Source organism: Crocodylus siamensis, chromosome 10 (assembly GCF_052110815.1).
Source record: "Crocodylus siamensis isolate JL-2025a chromosome 10, ASM5211081v1, whole genome shotgun sequence".
In the NCBI taxonomy this organism is placed as follows: domain Eukaryota; kingdom Metazoa; phylum Chordata; order Crocodylia; family Crocodylidae; genus Crocodylus; species Crocodylus siamensis.
In genome coordinates this window covers 48,886,514-48,907,498 of record NC_143404.1, presented here as the reverse complement: position 1 = coordinate 48,907,498, position 20,985 = coordinate 48,886,514, and the positions used below count along the sequence as shown (strand labels likewise).

The following is a 20,985-nucleotide window of genomic DNA, read 5'->3' as shown; positions in this document are numbered from 1 at the left end:
TCTGGTCTCACATAAAATACAATCTAGATTGTACACAATATTTAAATGTCTCCAGAACCGCAATTAGGGCTTGACTAATCTTTTGTAGACAAAGGCTACAATGAGAACAGCTCCTCCTATATTGGATGTTGCAGCCTGCTCTCCAGGGTTTTCCTAGCCTGGTCTATAGGGTGACACAAAAGGGGACAGAGCCAATGGCTCTCATGTGGAATGGTGTGTGCCTGTACTTCTCCTATAAAAGGGCTAGGGTTGTGAGAACCCTGTGAATGAGGCTGGCAACAGAGCCCCAAGGGCCATAACGTGACCATTAGTAATCAGATACTACTTAGAACTCAATGAATTTAATGTCCATTAATGAGCTTAATTGCTTACCATAGTACAGCTCTTTGTTTAGCTATGAGTCTCAGGAACATAAAACTGCCTTGGACCTGAGTTCCAGTCATGTGACATGTTAATACTAGCTAGGATTCCTGTTGTCCATATACCATTTAGGGTAGACCACACATTACCATTATACCAAATGATGGTTTATTCACGGCTTGCTCATGCTGCTATAAGGTGGTCACATATTAAAATGATGATCACAATATAAATACTGTATTTATTTCATACAGCATACCCTGGAATATAATACACACTTTGTTTTTGAACAGTAAAATGAAGAAAAAAGATTTTTCCAGAGGTATGGCTGAATAAAGAAGGGACAGAGTCTAATCTTCAGATGCCTTAATTAACTTTTCTGCTTAACTAAAGCTAAACCCCTGCTGTTTTTTAACATTAGTTTCCATGAGTGGATGTATGATTTTCAAAAGAGCTAAAGAGTTTCTCGAGCTGTGAAATAGGAGAATAGAGACCAGGAGCAGCTAGCAGACAGCAAAATTTCCCTTAGAAAGGTTAGCTTGAGTAGTGGACTATCAAGACCATTAAAAGAAAAGAAAATTGTTAACACCTGGGGAGTGAAGAACAATGAGACATTAAATTGACTGCCTGAGCTGCCTGAATAGTAATATCAAAGCTCCTGCACCATGAGCAACTGGTGCCTCCCATGACTGGGGGGCACCATGGCAGCGTGCAGCAACCACCTACACCTGCCACTGGTGGGGTTGGAGGCAGTGAGCGGCGAGTGAGGACTGCCTGCAGCTGCTGCTGGCAGTGTTGACAGCAGGGGAGGAAGGAGTGGAAAGCGGTGAGTGGGGATTGCCCGCAACTGCCGCTGGCTGCATCAGAAGCAAGTAGGGAGCGGGTGGTGGTGGCGACCCCCCTCAGAAGCCAGCAGCAGCTTCGGTAGTGGCCAATCTTAGGGGGCCTATGCTCTCCCTACAAGTCACCTATGTGTTGCACTATGGGGCAAGGATCAAAGCAGACTATTTCTATTCTGGGCAAAAAAAGCAGCTTTCCTGCTTAATACATGCATCCCTACTTGGAGGGGAGGGTGTGATTGAGTGAAAAAGGTGCATTTTGCATATATAAAAAAATTATTACAATAGCGGTATATGGGGGTAGACAGAATTAACTTCTAAACAAAGCATTTTCTGCAATGTTATTTTAATAATTTTGTATTTACGTACAATTTTTGCAAAAAAAGTGAAAGGAGTTGATTACTTGGTAAAGAAAGACATTACAGGAACTGAACATATTTCTAATACTGCTGTAATTAAGTACAGTCACCTGGTTTAAATAACAGCCTGGCTTGGAAGACAGTTTTCAGGTCACAAAATCCTTAGATGCAGGGGTAGCAGTGGACACAGTCTTTCTGGACTTTAGGAAGGCCTTTGACACTGTCTCTTACCGCATGCTCATTAAAAAACTAGGGGACTGTGGCGTCGAACCTACGCAGTCAAATGGATCACAAACTGGCTGGAGGGCCACACCCAGAGGGTGGTGGTGGATGGGTCATTTTCAGCCTGGAGGGATGTGGGCATTGGGGTAACCCCCAGGGCTTGGTTCTTGGCCCTGCACTGTTCAATATCTTCATCAGAGACTTGGATGAGGGGGCAAAAACCACCCTGTTCAAATTCACTGATGACACTAAGATGTGGGGGGATGTGGGCACGCTAGAAGGCTGCAATCAGACCTAGACAGGTTACAGGGGTGGGCGGATGAGAACAGGATGGGTTTCAACACTGACAAGTGCAAGGTGCTGCACCTGGGGAGGAAGAACCAGCACCATACCTACAGGCTGGGGAACTCCCTTCTCGTCTGTGCAGAGGCAGAAAAGGATCTTGGAGTCATCATTGAGTCCAAGATGAACATGGGCCGACAGTGTGGGGATGCAGTCAGGAAGGCCAACCGTACCTTGTCATGCATCCACAGATGCATCTCGAGCAGGTCCAAGGAGGTGATCCTCCCCCTCTATGCAGCACTGATCAGGCCTCAGCTGGAGTACTGCATCCAGTTCTGGGTGCCGCACTTCAGGAGGGATGTCGACAGCATGGAGAGGGTGCAGAGGAGGGCCACTCACATGATCAGGGGACAGCAGGGCAGGCCCTACGAGGAGAGGCTACAGGACCTGAACCTGTTCAGCCTCCACAAGAGAAGGCTGAGGGGGGATCTAGTGGCCTGTCACAAACTAGTCAGGGGGGACCAGCAGGCACTGGGGAAGTCCCCGTTCCCCCGAGCACTGCCAGGAGTGACCAGGAATAACGGTCACAAGCTGGCAGAGGGTAGATTCAGACTAGACATCAGGAGGCGCCACTTCATGGTCAGGGCGGCTAGGGTCTGGAACCAACTTCTAAGAGAAGTGGTGCTGGCTCCTACCCTGGGGGTCTTTAAGAGGAGGCTGGATGAACACCTCACCGGGGTCGTCTGACCCCAGTACTTTTTCCTGCTAGGGCAGGGGGTCAGACTCAATGATCTGCTCAGGTCCCTTCCAACCCTACTAACTATGAAACTATAATGGAATAAAAACAATATACAACATTGCTTTGCTGGATAATGGCTTTGGTTCCCCAAGGGCGAAGACCTAGGCACTCTGTAAGCCCAACAAATGTGGTGGTTTAGGGGGCTAAATTGAACAAAGGCCTCATACAGACCATCTGCTCTGGGCTGACTTTTATCACAAAGGAGTATTTGGGGTTGTACTAGCAAAGAGCACTTCCTTCCCTTTGTGCTACCTGTCTGAAATTGCAAGCAGGGATTGATAGAAAGTGGCTGTCACACTGTGCAGCTGTTCACTTCCCACCCAGAATGATTTGGTAACCTAAGCCTATTTCCCCAGGGACAGGTGTTAACATCAATTATCACAACTTGATCTATATTGCCTGTCTTGGTCAGCAGAAAACTCAGGGGCTAATGGTGGTAATTCTCTCCTGATCCTGGCAAGTCAGGACTCAGGTACTTTGGTAGGATGGAGTGTGGGAGGTTACATACCAGCATCCTGGGCTGTACCTGCCCTAGACTCTGGGTGTTAGTCCCCAGATAGGTCGACTTTGCACCTGGCAAAGTTTTGCCAATGCTATGTTCACTTAGAAAAAAATGCTTAAAAAAGCAATGGTGCCAACTCCCAACAAGCTGAGATAACGGAAACCTTCTGCATGCTTTCATTGTCACTGGGGATCATTCTCCATCCATTGGCAGGGTGCAGTTAGTCCTGCCTGTGGTGGAAGGGACTCCGCCTTTTCCAGGAGTGACTAACTGCCGACATACTGTGCTTATCAAGATTCTCTGGCACTCAGGGTTTAGGTGAGCTGCTCTTGAGGGGAATTTCTTTCAATATTAAAATCCATTTTATTCATAAAGTGAAGCTTTAAAAATAATATAGAAAAGCTTTTATCAGTTGGTACTTCATTAAAGCTTTAAGGCTACATTTTTAAAGTAGTCTCCATCCAGTTCCTGCATTTATGCTCATTTTCAATGTATGGCAAAGAAAATGTTTTTCTAGCTCTAAGTAAATAAAAATAATTGACACCACATATCTGCAGCCAAGAGCTGTTTTCCAGATGCAAATGAGGGCACATGGGTGGCAAACTCCTTGTTGTGCAGACAATCCAGTCTTTGCTCTGTGTACGTTTTCAGTTCTGGAACTTAATTCAGTCTCCTAAATGCCCAGTGCTGCAGCCAGCTGAATTTCTTATGAGCAGCAGGTGTCACTGTTACCCTGGGAACACACAAATTTCAGCCCCTGGGTGACTTGGCTTTTAAGCAACTCCAATCCATTTTCCATAACCTCAAGTCATAATACTCTGCTTACCTTGCCCGTGGTATTCCAGACAGCAGTTGAGAAAAGGATTCATCTCTTAAAACAAGGGGAGGATGCTGGACTAATAGCTCTGCATAATTAAATCTCTAGCCTGGCTCTCTGTCAACCTTGCTATCTGACATCATGTCTGCTGCTGGGGTAGCTGTGCCCATTACAAAAATGTTAGCAATTCAGTGAGATAATCCTGCCTTTCCCTCTCTCCAGAAGCAAGCGGGAACCATGCAAATATGTTACTTACAAGTTGCAAATGTATCGCATGAAGCTTGTGTCAGGAAAACCAGTCCAGAGAGGTGGAATAGGAAACCTGCTTCTCAGCTCCATCTGGGGCAAGTGGCACAGAAAATGGATGCCTGGCTGCATATGCCACCTGGATGAACTTCCAGACACATAGCACTTTTCCGTCCTTCCTTTCCAAGGTGAGCAACATGACTGTAAGAAGCACTAAGATTATGATCACCTGAAGGGGGAGTGTCTCATGCGGAGTGCAGCTGGGCAGCAGCATGGGAAGGCCACCCCTCTAGAGAAAATGTGTGGCAAAAGGCACCATAGTATGGGTGGAAGAAGCCTGCCGGGGGGGGACCCATTCTGTGAGGAAAAAAGGAACGGGGGCCATTGTGAAAGCCTCCAGAAGAAATCCCTGTGGGGGACTGGCTAGGGAGGTCCTTCATAACAGGGTTCCCCTCTGCCCCCGCAAGAGAGAGAAACGGATCACCCCGCCAGCTGAAGGCTGGTGGGAGCCTGGCTGCGGTGGTGCTCCCCTGGAACCGGCAGAGCCACGGAGACTGGCTGGGAGAGAGTTGCTGCAGGCTCGGGGAGACGTCTGAGCCCAAGTCCTTCCTGGAATGAGGAGGAGAGCTGTGCTGCAGCCTAACAGCCCACAAGCCCTGCATGGGGGGAGCATGCACGGAGCAGGAGGCAGACGGACCCAGTCTGCCTGCGTGTGGGGTTGAAGGAGGTGGAACACAGGCTGCAGGGAGCCGGAGTGGCCACCTGGTTTGTGGTGGGAGGAGGCATCCTGTAGAAAGCCAGGACAAAGAGGTAACAAAGCCCTCTTCCAAGTGCCTGGCAGGGTGTGTATGCTGGCCAGGTTGACTGCCCCAGCCAGCAGCTGAGACCCTGTGGCCTGCTGTGTCAGAGGAGCAGATCAGGGGAAAGAAGTGTATTGTGGAGACACCACGAGGGAGTGACGGCCGGCACTGTGTGATGCCTGATGCAAGCACAGAGGGACCCAAGGCAAAGAGGACCTGCCCACGCTCAGGCATTGCCCCAGGCTGTTAAATGTGCAGAGAGCCATCATTCATCCTTGCGTATTGATTGGCTGCATACATAAGTAAGGGCAAGCCGATAAGTCTGTAACTCAATTGGTTCAATGTTGGTGCCTTAATATGTATCTGTGATTAGTATTCTCCTTTTAGGTTATGGGTACTCAAAGGAAAGGTTATATGTTGTGACAGTCATTACTGGGTTGTGGGTGTGTATTTTATGTTCTCTTCAATAGCCTTTATGAGTTAAACCTATTTGATTATTTGTAATTGATATTGTGTATAATTAAATCCTGTATATAGTTAACCCTGTTTGCCAGGCTCATCCTCTGTACAGAGAGACCCTTTCCTTGAGGAACCTGCTGCAGTCAGTAGAAGTGTCAGGCAAGGTCACTGGCTACCGGGCACCCTAGGATCCCACTATTCGGTGGTGGCTACATGCAGCACTGTGCACCTGGGTTACATGATAGACGCACAATGGCTTTAACAATAACATCTCAGCTAAAATGCAGTGCCTTTGTAACAGTGTGTAACAACCCCACTCTATCACTGATGGTAGCGCTTCTGTTAAACATTCCTAACACAGTGTCACAGCACTGATAAACCTCCTTCTGCTGGGTATTCAGCAAACTGTTGTTCTGGCTCCAAAGGCTGGGCCTGTGTCCAGGGTTTCTGCAGAGCTGAGGGCCTGCCCTGATTCTGAGTCTCTAGACACACACGCGGGCTACAGAGTCTTTCTCTAGCATCTTCTTCTGAGGATTGGCACCCATGGTCTAACTGTCTAGGTCAGTGATTATCAACCTTTTTAGACTGCAGGCTGAAGTGACCCAGTTTGGGGGCCTGGGGAAAGTGACTGTTGCTACCACCTCTCCCCACAGTGGTGACCACGGCTGAAGCTCCAAGTCCATGGGCCATAGGCTGCTGGCCCCTGGCATATGCCATTTGAGTACTGCCCCTAGTCTCCCTCATTGCCTGATCCTTTCCCAGAGCTTCAGCCTAGTGGGAGAGATGATCTCAGATAGGAAAATGGTGGCCTTTATCTCTAATAGAATATCAAGCATCCTTCATCCTTGCCACCAGTGGAGGAGATAGAAGCAGATACAAGCATCTACATAATGAGTTACCACAAGGATCAGTTCTGGCACCAACCATTTTTAACATCTGTGTATCTGACATTCTACCCACCACAGCTAAAAAGTATGCCAATGCAGATGACTTGGCCCTGTCTACCTTTGATGCGTCCATCCTAAAAATAGTATCTGCCTTGTCTCAGGTTATGAATACAGTAGCCTCTTCCCTGCATCAGTGGAGACTCAAGCTCAGTCAAACAAAAACCACTGCATCTATTCCACCTCTGTAATGCTATGGCACATGAGAGGATCAAGATTGACCTGAAAGGTAATGAACTTCCCTTCACAGATAACCCAGTAGTAACTCTGGATCTACATCTACTGAAAACATCTAAGAAAGTCAACTCTCACCTTAGTGCTATAAGATGACTGGCAGGAACAACCTGAGGAGCAAATTTCACCATTCTAAGGACATCAACACTTGCACTAGTATACGGACCTGCTGAGTATTGCTGTCAAGTATGGGACTGCAGTAGCCACACCAGCAAAGTTGATGTTGTTTTTAACTCAGCAGTGAGAATAGTAATGGGGTGGGTAACATATACATCTGTCAATATGTTGCCAGTACTATCAGGGACACTACCTCCCTAACTAAGAAGACAAAAATCAACTCCTGGCCTTCCTCAGTGTGCCCAGTAAAACCAGGAGCATGGGCTTCACAAGGTCTTAGAGTAACCAGTATCAGTACATAAGTGACTAAAGTTGAGAAAAGAATCAGACTCGTCAGCTGAGAAACTCATTCAGATGGGAGGTGCAGGTACTGTTGCAACAGTGTGGAGATGGGAGCAGTGCCCTGTGGGCATTTGAACAGCACCACAAAAAGTGGAATGAGACTGATCTCGTCTCACGTGCTTCATAAGCAACCTAACACCCTATCCACCCAGGTCTGAGCTCCCCTGCAACTTATGGACTAAACTAAATAGGATTGGCTCTGGAGCTGAATGTTTTAATGCCACAAACTATAATATTGGCTTAAAGGACAGTCCAATATGTGAATGTGGTGATGCACCACAGACTGCTGACCACGTATTCATGTATGCAGTACACCCATGTACCCAGGATGAAGACCTGGAAAGCATCAATAATAAAGCAGCTGTGTGGCTCTGACACATTAATATTATGTAGAGGGGTAAGGAAATGAAGTATATGAGAAAAGAAGAAGCCTGGTGGGCAATCTAATTTATCTCTCTGGAAACATGTGAGAGGCAAAACAAGTCGCATTATGGCTTTACAAAAGTTTGTAACACTATTAGTTTTTACATTAGCTAGCAAGTGCCTGTCTCCTCATTATTACGGAGTGTTTATTGGTCTTAGGTAAGAATTTTTAAGGTAGCCTGCAGTGATAGAAGTTGTAATTTGGAAAAGCTCCATATAGAGGTGGGGAGTTGGGAGATGGTCCCTCATGTCACTGAGTCAGAGAGACTGAAGGACTGCAGAAGACTGTTTATTGCCTTACAATTAAAACTTCCTTTTATTTCTTCTCATTTGCTTATGCCTGAGTTTACAGAACCCAGTAATCACTACAGAGTCCAGTTCCTTCCTCTCCTCAAGCCTCCTGCGTATGACTTTTCCTCTGCAGCATAGCATCTCTCTTGCCAATTTGCTCCTCTCTGAAAAGGTCAGTAAGAGATGCATTCTTTAAAACTTGCAGCCACTTTTGCCAGGTGACCCTTTCATCAACCTCTTCAGGTAATGAAAGTCTCTCACCAGGAGATGTGTTGCTTAGTTACCCACCCACCTGGGAAGACCTGTTGTTCTGGAAGGTAGCTTCCATAAAAATAGAAGATCATCAAAGTTTAACAATCCTCCACTGTTAGCCCCTAGTCAGTGCCTGGAATTTTGATCCAACATGGAAATAAGCAGGAAAGAAAGAAGACAAACAAGTCCAATACTCAAAATGGAGTCGGCAGTTTGACACAGACAAACATACATAGTCTTAATAAACTTAATTGTATATAGACCAATTTCAGTTTGCCATTTTAATTTTGAAAGTACAAAGAACAGGGAGCTCTATTCTTTTGATCTGGCTAACTACAGGCCCATTAGCCTGACTTCTATCCTGGGGAAGATCTTAGAAAAGTTTATTAAGGAGGCCATCCTTGAGGGACTGGCCCAGGCTAACATTCTAAGGGAGAGCCAGCACGGGTTTGTTGCGGGTAGGTCTTGTTTGACCAATCTCATTTCCTTCTATGACCAGGTGACCTATCACCTGGACAAGGGAGAAGAGATTGATATCATATATCTTGACTTCAAAAAAGCTTTTGATCTGGTATCCCATGATCATCTCTTGGCCAAACTGCCCAGTTGTGGCCTTGGCTCCACCACGATCCGCTGGCTGGGAAATTGGCTTCGTGGTCGGACCCAGAGGGTTGTGATTGATGGCAGTCACTCATCATGGTGCCCTGTGAACAGTGGGGTCCCTCAAGGCTCTGTCCTGGGACCCATCCTGTTCAACATCTTCATTAACGATGTGGACATTGGAGTCAGGAGTGGACTGGCCAAGTTCGCCGATGACACCAAACTTTGGGGCAAAGCATCAAAAAAAGCCAGAAGATAGGCGGGTGATCCAGGCTGACCTGGACAAGCTCAGCAAATGGGCAGATGAGAACCTCATGGTGTTTAACACCGATAAATGCAAGGTTCTCCACCTTGGGAGGAAAAACCTGCAGCACCCTTATAGGCTTGGCAGTGCTACGTTGGTTAGCACTACAGAAGAAAGAGACTTGGGGGTCATCATTGACCACAAGATGAACATGAGCCTGCAATGCGATGCTGCGGCTAGTAAAGCGACCAAAATGCTGGCATGCATCCATAGATGCTTCTCGAGCAAATCCCGGGTCGTCATTCTCCCCTTGTACTCGGCCTTGGTGAGGCCGCAGCTGGAGTACTGCGTCCAGTTTTGGGCTCCACAATTCAAAAAGGATGTGGAGAAGCTTGAGAGAGTCCAGAGGAGAGCCACGCGCATGATCAGAGGTCAGGAAAACAGATCTTACGATGACAGGCTGAGAGCCATGGGACTCTTTAGCCTGGAAAAGCGTAGGCTGAGGGGTGATCTGATGGCCACCTATAAGTTTATCAGGGGTGACCACCAGGATCTGGGGGAACGTCTGTTCACCAGAGCGCCCGAAGGGATGACGAGGTCGAATGGTCACGAACTCCTGCAAGACCGTTTCAGGCTGGACATAAGGAAGAATTTCTTTACTGTCCGAGCCCCCAAGGTCTGGAACAGTCTGCCAGCGGAGGTGGTTCAAGCACCTACATTGAACACCTTCAAGAGTAAATTGGATGCTTATCTTGCTGGGATCCTATGACCCCAGCTGACTTCCTGCCCTTTGGGCAGGGGGCTGGACTCGATGATCTCCCGAGGTCCCTTCCAGCCCTAATGTCTATGAAATCTATGAAATCTTTTCCTTATTTAAAACCAGACTATACACAGCACTTGGAAATATGCAATAGGGAACAAGTCTTCAAGGATGCGTGTGTGTGGTGGGGGAGGGGAGACATTCAATAGCCTAATAAATCTTTTCCATCTCTAACCTCTATGATTCTATTAACTTACCATTGAAACTGGAAATGATCTTCCTTCTAAATTCAATTGCAAAGAAGTTAGACTTTGTCTGAGGACAGTATCATTACATTTTTCTTTTCACTCCTACAGATTAAAATAGCCAGAGATATTTTTTAAAGTGGTTCTTGGCTGAGACATAATATCTGAAAATCCCTGGAAAAAAAAATGGTGGGATTTTCACAGGAACCTAAAGACGTCAGTCATCCACATCCTGGGAAGCTGGATGCCAAACTTCCTTACGTCCTTTGAAATCCCAGCCCCAAAGAATAACAATAAAAACTTACCACACTGACTCTTTCTGTGTTATATGTTTGCACAGTGCGTAGCACAGTGGGGCCTGAGCTGGTACTGTAATACAAATAATAAATAATAAGTAGCTCCCAAAGTACTTTGTACAGATAAGTATGATTATCCTTGTTGCAGAGATGCAGACACTAAGGAACAGACACATGACAGCCAAGCATTTTCAAGTGCTTTCTAAGTTTGGATGTTCAGTGCGAGACATCTTGGGCCTGTTTTACATAAACTGCTGAGCATCCACTGAGACCACTTTTGAAAATTTGGGCCTGTTCCTATTTCTGCTCATCTCAAAAGCAAGGACAAACCTGCCTGTGAGTTGATTAGGGAACAAAAATGTCTTCTAACAGGCCCAGTGGAGAAGAGCATGAGAAAGAAATCAGGAGACCAAGTCAATGGAGAACAAATGCTGATCTCCAAAAGCTTCCTTAAGCACTTGTGAAAGAAGCGTTCACAAGGGCTTTCTGAAGCTGATTTTTGATAGACAGGCATGCATGATAAAAGAAAAACAAGAAGAAAGCCTGTTACTTATTTGGACCCATGCTGATAATGTCAGAAGATCCCAGAGCAGGATGGGAGTACACATGATGCAAAGGAAGCTTACATGGTTGCTGCTCTGAGTATGCGTGTCCTGATACTGAATAGCAGCTCTCAGTTTTGAGCTGCCAAAATCAGTTAAAAAATAAACTCATCTTGTTCCCACTGAAGCTAATAGCAGAACTCCTTGCTTACTTTAGTGAGTGCTGGTTTGGGCCAAACTGAGCATACTAGATCCAACAAACAAGAGTCCAGATTTTCTGACCTTGTTTAAACCAATAGCTCTGAACTAACTACATTGTCATCAGGAGAGTGATTCCACAACCACACCACTGTTACTGAGATCAGAATCTCAGCGTTAACACATCATGTTGCTATTGCAAATGCCACAACAGTTGTTTTATCCAATAACCCTACATCTTGGAGCCTGTGGTGTTTTTAATGCTTGGGATTAATATTCTTGGGAACTTCCCCATCTCGTTTCTTACTTGTAGGCTTCTGATTTCCCTCAAACTAGCATACAAATGGTATAAGTCTACTGGACCCTCTAGTTACTTTTGATTTACCCCTGTATGTTAGAGGAGAATCTAGGTGTGGAGAAACAAATTATACTGAGTTAAAAGGCAGAGGGGCTCCATAGTGCCAGGGTAACAGTTAGTGTGTCAGCTGTCATCCTACAGTAAGTGAAAATTAAACTTCAATTAATTAATTCAGGAATAAATTATTGGAATTTAGCTTTTCCTTATTGCAGAAGAGAGCAGACACAGTTAGTACAGATCATCTGATTTGTGGCAAATCTCCCCAACCCTTTTAACTTAGTAAATTTGTTTGTCTGTTCCCAGTTCCTAGGTCAGTTTACCACAAAGCTATTACATTTATTTAGTTTTCAATTATTGGGTGACACCCTCACTGTAAACTGTACGTTGGGTTATTCAGCCAAAGGAAGGACTTGGCTATTAGCCATTCTCTAGGATCTCTGGAGAATTAAACGGAAGATACTGGTATATTCTTAAATGATTTGAACCACGCAATCGATCAACCTTTTGTCTCTGTCCCTGATGAAAAGTTATTGCTGTAGGAGAAATGCCACTCACAGCAGCAAGGAGAGAAAGTATTTTCCTCACATGTGAGCAGTCCCAGGGAATTGATCAATAGGACTTCCTCAGCTATCAACTGGGGAGTATAATGGGTCGCTGGGAATAGTATATGAGGAACCGTGACCTTCACCGTGTCTCATGCATTGTAGCGTGACATGCTCAGGCACTCTCCAACATTGTATTAAAACAGCTATAGTGACAGTCTGAACTCCTTTTCTCTCTCTATGGCAGTATTTTCAGGAAACTTTATTTGCCATAAACCCTTTCCTTATAGTTTGGCAGCTGCTCAGTGGCCTGGATGAACTGAAGGGGTGGTAAGTGGTCTGAATTTGATCCATCTAGAACATGTGTGCATGCATGCATGCTTGCATGTGTGTCACAGGATTTCCTCTGGCATTAATTAGAAACATAAGAGTTGCCAGACTGGATCAGATGATCCAGTTAGTTTAGTATTTTGCCTATGACAGTGGATAACTCCAGATGCGTCAAAGGGAGGTGTGTGAATCCCTGTTCTACATGGTTGTTACAGTTAGTTGATCCCAAGGGAAAGATTCTTCTTAAACCCCAATAATTAGAGGGGTTTTGTATTTATTATCCATGTACTTTTCTGACTACTTTTGAATCCTGCTATTCTTTTGGTTTCAATGATAGCTGGTTGCAGTGAGTTCCATGATCTAACTGCACATTGTAAAGAGAAGTGTTTTCTTTTATCCACTTTGAATTGTTCCACTGAATGCTCTTTTGTCCTTATGTTGCAGAGTAGGATGAACAGAAATACCTTGCTGTACCTCTTTTAGGCAAGAAGGAAGCTCCTTCCAAACCTAACAGCCTGGTCGATGTGATTAAGATGCACCAGTTTCTGAAGGCCACAGCAAACAAGAAAGTGATGTAACTAGCATCATGTCTAGCTCACTTTGACTTCCCGGGCTGAATAACCAGGGACAATTTATAACTGGGTCAGTTGATGGATTAAGAGAAGTAGCCTTCAGCAGAAGTTCAGAACTGGACTGGAACTCAGACCGCCAGAACACTCCTCATCCCTCTTCTCCAACCAGTTCATTATTAATTAATATTAACTTATATGTATCCCCTCTTATCTATCACTTTCTTAGGATAAACAATGACATCTTTTCAATCTCTTACACATAAGCATTTATTGAGCCCCAATCATTTTTAATGTTCACCTTTGAATGTGCACCAATTCTGCAAGGACAGGGAAAGATGCTCCTGAGCTCTTCATACCTAACGTGAATTGGAAGGGTGGGGAGCCTGTTTCTATAAAGGGATGTACCATCCTTCAGGAATGAAGGTGGTGGGACTCACCAGGGATTTTATGAAACAGATTCTTTGGAGTTAGTTTAGAAAAGCACAAATGCCCAACCTAGCCTCAGTGTGTCTACATGTACTCTGTACATACGAATAGCTAAGCGCAATTAAAAACCCAAGCTAACCTGGTTAGCCTGGTGTTTGCTCCACTCCCTACCCCATGCCTCTTTGCATTGCAGCATCTCCTGATTCCAGCAGGTGAGTTGACAGTTCTCCAGTCTTCCAGTTCTGCAGAGCAGTGAGGCCCTTAGTATCCAGAGTGCTGGGAACTCGGGATCCCTGAGCACCCAAAGTGCTGTAAGCAGTGGTACAGGAGAGGGAACAGAGCAGTCTGGATGCTGGGATGTGGTGGGTGGACAGCACTGCATTGTGGGTTGCTGGAGGACCAACCTGCCATACAGATGTAGGGTAGAACAAATTAATGCAAAATAGTACCTGCTTCCTCCAGGTATGTTGTTGTCATTTTACCCAACCTGTATGTCAGCCTTAGGTCTTGGGTATGATTGTAAACTGCATCTGACTGGAGGGCCTGGTGGCAACATGGTGGGGCTACTCATGGCAAGGTAGCTCCTATAGAATACCATGATGTTGCAGCTCCTGAGTAAGGAGAGTATAGGGCACCTCAAAACCATAGCCCCCACTGCCTTGTGGTTATCCCTTGGTTGGAGGAAGGCTAAGGGACATTACCCTGACAGAAACACCCCCTCACGGAGGCATTAGGCAGTCAGCAGCAGCTCTAATCTGTTGCTCTTTGCCAGAAGCTACAACCTTTGAGGCACTGCACATCTGGACTCAGTCTGGCATTGGATTCTGTCTCAATGGTCTAAAGTGGGGATGGTAGGTTTAGGGAAGCCTCCACTCCTCCATACTCTTGCATAGGTATATGTGTCGAAGGCAGGGCTATCCCTAGGGGGGAAGGGGGGTGAATCGGGGCAACTGCCCCAGACCCCACACTTTGGGGGCCCCTGCAGAGCTGGACGGAGTAGTGGCTCCGCATCCAGCTGCTCACTACCCATGTGCCCCCACCCCCGCCACTTCTTCGGGGCTGGGATCAGAGTGGGATCAGACCCACATGGGGTGATTTGCCTTGGGCCCTGCACCCTGCTCACGTTGCCTCTGGTCGAAAGTCTTGGGCTGATGGTCACATGACTCCACAAGGAATCTGAAGCAGCTACCAAGATGTCCAAGCAGCCCTATTCAGAGAAGACCTGCTTGCCTCTCTTAAGGAAGACCCTAGAAAAGGTGGGCCAAGAAAGTCATGCCCCAACCGAATCTATCCTGGCCAAAATGAATAGCAGCCTTTCAAAGGCATTTCAGAGCTGTTTGAAACATTTCAACATTGTGTCTGTCTGCACCCTCTTAGGCCTTATTTGCTTTGTAAGAAAGGTATGGCAGGATCAGTGCCATTAGCCACCTCACACCAGCGAGGTGCATGCCAGGGCTGGCTGTGGGTGTTGCATGTAGGCAGGAATCTCATTGCATTGTGCAGCCACTGGGTAGAATGGGCAGAAAATTACTAGCCCATTTGGTGACTGTTATTCGTACATGCTTCTGTCCTTAGTCTCATACTTCAAAGTAACCCTCATGGGGCCTTTAGAATCAACTGTTTAGCATGTGGTTAGTACTAGATACTGGTTAATTATCACTTCCACCCTGCTCAGATAATGCCTCTTCAGATTTCCTGGTCAAGGCTCATTTGTCTTAGGGAGCCTGGGATCTATGACCAGAGCCCTCACTGCCAACCTGAAAACTGAATAGCATGAAATAAAATAAAATCTTGCTTATAACCCCCAGCCCTGTCTCTGGAAAATGTGTAATGCCAGTATCTCAAATGTCAGCTTAGGAAACTTCAGGTAACTATTTGTCTAAGTGCTTTCTAAATTCTAATGAGCCCAAAACAGTGATATTTACAAATGTACGAATCTCTGACCAGCTGTTTGCATCTGTAAACACTAATAACGTCAGCAAGCTGAGCTCTTCAAGACAGTGTGGGAGGAATGTGGGCTAAGCTGCCGCAGTACAAAGAATATCTGGAAAAAAGAGTACTGTACTAATTATAGCATGCCTGCAGAAATAGTGCACCACAACTCCAGCCAGTGTAAACCAGTACACTTCCATTGAAATGGAATGGGTGCAACTCCACTTCAACCGATGGGCCAGGGTCTTTACTGGTGTAAATCAATGCCACTTCATTGAAGCTAAAGAGTCAGAACTGCAGATGGTACAAGCTAGTGCAGCTCCCCTGAAGTCGATGGATCTGGCCCAAAGTGTGAGTGTATTTCAAAACAGGGGTCTATTGGAGACAAGATAGCTTACTGCAGGAATGCTGCTACTGGATGAAGCCATTAGTCTCTGTCGATTAAATTACCTTAATTTAATACATAAGGTAGTGATAAATTAGTACTTATATTGCATGTTTCATCTCTAGTTCTCACAGGTGTTTATAGGGATGGGTAGTCATGATTTGCCTCATTTTATAGAAGAGGAAACTGAGGCAAAGAGAAGCAGAGTGCCTTGCTCTGGAGCTTGTGGCGTGCCAGTGACAGAGCTGTGAAATGCCGGCCAAATCCTCCTAGGGTAGATTCTATCTATTTGTCATCTACAAGCCACTTTGGGTACTTACACATTCAGAGCTGTTCTTGAAAAGTAGCTTTTGTGTGTGAATTATTACATAACTGCACAGACTGGAGGCAACAAAAAAATGGAGAGAGAGCGTACTTCCACCTTTTCCCCCAACCAGCTCAGTGGCACTTACTTAGGAAGTCCACAGTCCTAAGGGCCCCTCACTCAGAAAAGTTTTAAACCTGGATCTCAGATTTCACAGCATGGCTCACCACAAGCCAGCCATTATCCAGGCTGCTGCTCCTTTTTAATCTAACCCCCTGGGCAGCCACGATAGGGAAGACAGTAATCCAGACAGTGCGTGCTCAGTAATGTGGCTCCTGCCCTAGAAAGGAAGGGGCTTTATTTTAGCTGGAGTTCTTGCTCCTAGCAGGCATCTATGTCTTGCAAGACAATTTAATTCTTCTTGTTCTTAATGGGTGCATCTACACATGCACTTAACTGTATGGTAGACTAATTTGCTGGGGTGTAAAGCATCACACTCTACACATGCAATGCTACAATGCTGTTAGACCTCAGTAAACTATTTCTTGCCACTGTAGGATAGTACTGTCAGGGACAATACTAAATTGCAGCAGCAAAAATAACAGAACCTAAACACAGGCATAAATGCTGTCCCGACCCAGGCATAAATTGCCTGGGCTGACTGGGCATAAATTACACCTGGTCAGCCCTGGCAGCAGGAGCCCAGACCCCTGGCTGCTGCCTAGTCACAGAGCTCTGTTCTTTGAGCACTCTTGTGCCCCAGTCAGTCCCTGATGCCATGACCTGGAGCCCAGGCCTGACCCTCCCCAAGCCTGTTGCCAGCTTGGGGTTGCTCTGCCCTGGCTCAAACTGCTGCACTCCTGGGTACACTTATAGATACTGTACCCAGGAGTTAACTCTGGTGCAAACTATGCCAGAGTTTGTTACATCACAAGCCACTAACGGCACATGTAGACACCCAATGAGGCAGAAAATCCTCTCTGCCTTAGCCTCCATCCATTTTTTCCCCAATGACATATTAGTGGCTCAGGCTTAAAAGAAGCACTAGAAAAAGCAGTGAGTAAGGCCTGACCTGTGGGTTGGTGGTTTGTGTGCTGTGCTAGAAAGCAAATAAAAGATTCCCTAGTTCAAGCCCCCCTGCTGAGGGGAGCTCAGGGTCTCCAGAATCTCAGGTGAGTGCCTTAGCCACTAAGCTATGTGGCAGAAGAGGAACACAGCCCTTTCTACTCCTGAGGATAAGTCGACGTCTAGTGGTCATGGACTCTGGATGACTCCAGGAATCTAAGTCTACTACACGTCCACCAGGGGCCTGTATATGGGCTATGGCTGCTAATGCACATCTTCAGTTGGTGTGACCACATAGTTGTCCAGGTGTGACCATGCAGGGATCTGAGTCCAGGAACAGAAGATGCCTGGACATGTATTGGTCAAAAATGCTCTGTAGATGTCCAAAAATAGCCACTTAGATGACCAGGAAAGAGTAGCATGCCACTCCAGATAGATGGGTCCCTGGAATTTGCTCTCTCTGAGTCTTTATCTATCCATTCCCCTCTCTCAGTAGCCTGATTATTGTAACTCTTAGTGTGAAACTGCCAACCATAACAAACCTGTGATTCACAGAGAATTCAGCAGTCCATGTACTCAGGACCCATTGTCTGCTCTTTTCATTGATCTACTGCCCCTTATTTCCAAATCCTTTCATTCTATTGGCTTGATTTTCCTGTAGGGCTTCATCATACTATCTCCATTCCAGTCCCCATCCAGCTTCTCTAACCTCATGGCACATCATTCCCTCTGCCAGCTTACTCTTTAAGCAGTTGCCATTTTACCTTCTGCTTAGCAACCCACAGCAACTCTCACCTGTCCAGATGTCTGGGTTGTCTCCATCACCACTGTAGCAGGGAATCTGAGGTCTCCATTTCATGTTGGCCCCATAACTAGTTGCCCTACTTCTTGGCACTTCAACGTGCTTCACAGAACTCAGAGATTCTCACTCCCTTGCAGCTCTCACCCCACTCCTCTGTTCCACTAACTTCTGGGCCTTTATAATTGTTTCTCCCTTACCTGCCTGTACTGTTCCTCCACTTTTCACCTCAATCTGTTGAGTCCAGGCTCTCAGCTGGTCACACCTCGCTCCCACCTCATCAACCCATTCTCATGAATTTACACGATACTTTACATACACTGATTGTGACACAGGTTCTTCCTCCCCAGGGCCGCTTACCCAGTTTTGGCAGGCTGTTGAGGGCTGCATGGGTAAGTGCCCCACCCCCAGGTCACCATCTTGGGACCAATATTCCAGGGCCAGTACCGGTGGGGCCCAAAGTGGGGCACAGGCTGGCAGGGGTCTGTGGAGCTGGGCTGGGCTGCACCAGCGGGGGGGCTGGCCTAGCTCCATAGAGCCCCTGCCAGCTGGGACCCCATGCTCTTGACACCCAGCTCTGGGCCCCACTGGCACTGGGCCTGGGACACCAGTGTGGGCCCTGTGTTCCCACTGGTTCCCGCACCTGCTCACTCCCAGTGCCCCCCAGCCCTGTTGTACAGGTGGAGGGCAGCACACAGCCCCGACCACACACTCACTGGCAGGGAAAGAGCTGGTGCTGAGCACAGGGAAAAGTGGCCCCTTGCCCACCCTATGGCCTGGCACTTGCAGCCCACATGGGGCTGTCTGGAGCAGGCACAGGCAGCCCCACATGGGCTGCAAGCAGCTAAAGCACAGGGCGCTGGCCATGGGGTGAATGAGGGGCCATTTTTCCTGCTCTCAGCACCAGCTTGTAACCCAACCCGCTGTCAGCCTAGGCCCCACTGGCTCCAGGCTCACTCATTGGTGGCAGAAGCTGCGGCCCCCCCGCTTGCCACACTGGGCAGCATTGGCTGCTGCTGCCTGCCCAGAGCTTGCATGCTGGGCAGCCCACAGGCAGCGGTGGCAAACACTGCCCGCTGTGGCAAGCGGGGGTGCTGCAGCTGCTGTCGCCATGTGCAACCCCGATGGGCGAGCCTGGAGCTGGCATGGGGCCCGGGTTGGCAGTGGGGCTGGGTTACATGGTGGTGCTGAATGTGTGTGTGTGGGGGGAAGCGGCCCCTTAACCCACCACGTGGCCAGCAACCCATGCTGCAGCCGCTCACAGCCTGGCTGGGGCTGCCTGTGCCTGCTCCAGACAGCCCCATGGGGGCTGCGAGCGGCTGCAGCAGGGAGCATTGGCCATGGGGTGGGTGAGGGGCTGTTTTCCTCTGCACTGGAAAGGAGTCTGGGGAAACACTAAATGCAGGGGGGGAAAAGAGGCCCCTCGTCCACCCGGTGGCAGGTGCTCCTTGCTGCAGCCACTTGCAGCCCACACAGGGCTGTCTGGAAGAGGCAAAGGTAGCCCCAGGCAGGCTGTGAGTGGCTGCAGCATGGGATGCTGGCCATGGGGTGGGTGAGGGGCCTCTTTTCCCCCCACCATGCTCAGCTTTTCCCTGGGCTCCTTCCCTGCCCGGGGTCCCCCTCTGACCTTCCTCCTTCCACCTACCTGCGGTTCCGGTGCTGGGCAGCCACGTGCCCCCAAGCCAGAAGCCCCTGCTGGGGCTTTCAGCTGGTGGGGCAGGGTTGGGCAGGCCCTGCTGTTGTGGAAGCCTGCCGGGCTTCCCCTGGGTCCCACTGCCCTTGGTTCCCAACATTTTTGACAGGAACCAAGGGCAGATAAATATTAATTTTCTAAATTTTTTAGGGGCCCCATTGGCCAGATAGAATGGCTTCATGGGCTGGATCTGGCCCATGGGCCATATTTTGCAGCAACCAGGGAGCGGGAGGGGAGGAGCTGTGCTCACTCTGCTTATCCCTCAGGAACCCCATTCTGTCTAAACTTTTCTTTCTACCTTGTGACTAGCTCTCTCTCCTAGGTTTTCTGGGCTCCAGGTATTAAGGTTGCTGCAATGTATCATATCTTCTTGCAGCTCAAGAAGATACTACCCCAGTCTGATTCCCCTGTGATTGCTCCTCTTTGCAGAGGTTGTCCAGGAGTTAAAGTTTCACAGAAGAATAAGATATAGCTTGAGAAACATCTGGACGGCAAGCAAATGCTCTTGCTCAGGCACTAGATGGTGAACTCAAGGACAGGCCGCAGCATGGTGAAGCCACTGATTAGACTTGGGAGGGAGCCACCAAAGATGACGGATGTCCATTGATATTTCAAGTGAGGTACTACATGAGTGTAACCTGCCTATCAATGCATTCCTGTCAAAGTAGATATGGATGAATAGCCTCAGATCTTGGATCAAACCTGTAGAAAGCAAGCATACTTCTGGATTCTGTTTCTAGCTTAGGGAGTTGAGTCTAACGGTTAGAGCAGGTGGCAGGGAGTCAGGACTCCTGGCTTCTAGCACTGACTTGCTGTGAGATTTAGGGTAAGTCTTTTTCTTCTGAGTTAATAATGCCAACCTGGATAGGTCTTAACTAACAATTTATAAGATGTTTTGGGATGATCACTGTACAAAAAAGCCTATGGAATACATTTGGCTGTTGTGAAGGTTGCCCATACTAGCTTGTCATAGCCAGAAACAACATGTTCTTTCCCCCTTTTCAGACATGTCACTGATGGCTTTTTTACACATAATATTCATTTCACACCACTTAGTGCCCCTTTACTGTAACAACTGGGAAAAAATGTTAATCATCACATATTAATATTTCATGCATCACCTAATTGCATTCTAGCAATGTGAGCCTTATACACTGTATGCAGACTAAATTCAGCTCTGTGTCAACCATGTTGACTTACTGTTTCTTCCATTCAAAAAAATACAGCTCTCCAGAAAGTCTGTCTATTGTGCAGCATCTTATCAAGCTATTCACTCTTTGATATGCTGAGTAAAAAGCCAGTGGAAATCCTAGCTTGAAAAAGAACAGGGAATCTTGGTGATAGGTTTGATTAGAAAGGTGTATGCTGCAGACATGCTTACTAGTGCTTCTATATTAGTATTATAA

General features: G+C 47.2%; 1 protein-coding gene across 11 annotated transcripts in view; it reads right to left on the bottom strand.

The window, feature by feature from the left end:
* Positions 1-20,985, bottom strand: part of RALY (RALY heterogeneous nuclear ribonucleoprotein) — a 437,215-nt gene that overhangs the window by 68,071 nt on the left and 348,159 nt on the right. The window contains exon 1 of one of the 11 annotated variants that reach the window (XM_090064610.1): positions 10,443-10,463. The exons of the other annotated variants lie outside the window; for them this stretch is intronic. The gene's annotated coding sequence lies outside the window, so the exon portion shown is untranslated. Of the gene's footprint in view, positions 1-10,442; positions 10,464-20,985 lie in introns of those variants that run through there. 11 annotated transcript variants of the gene reach the window in all.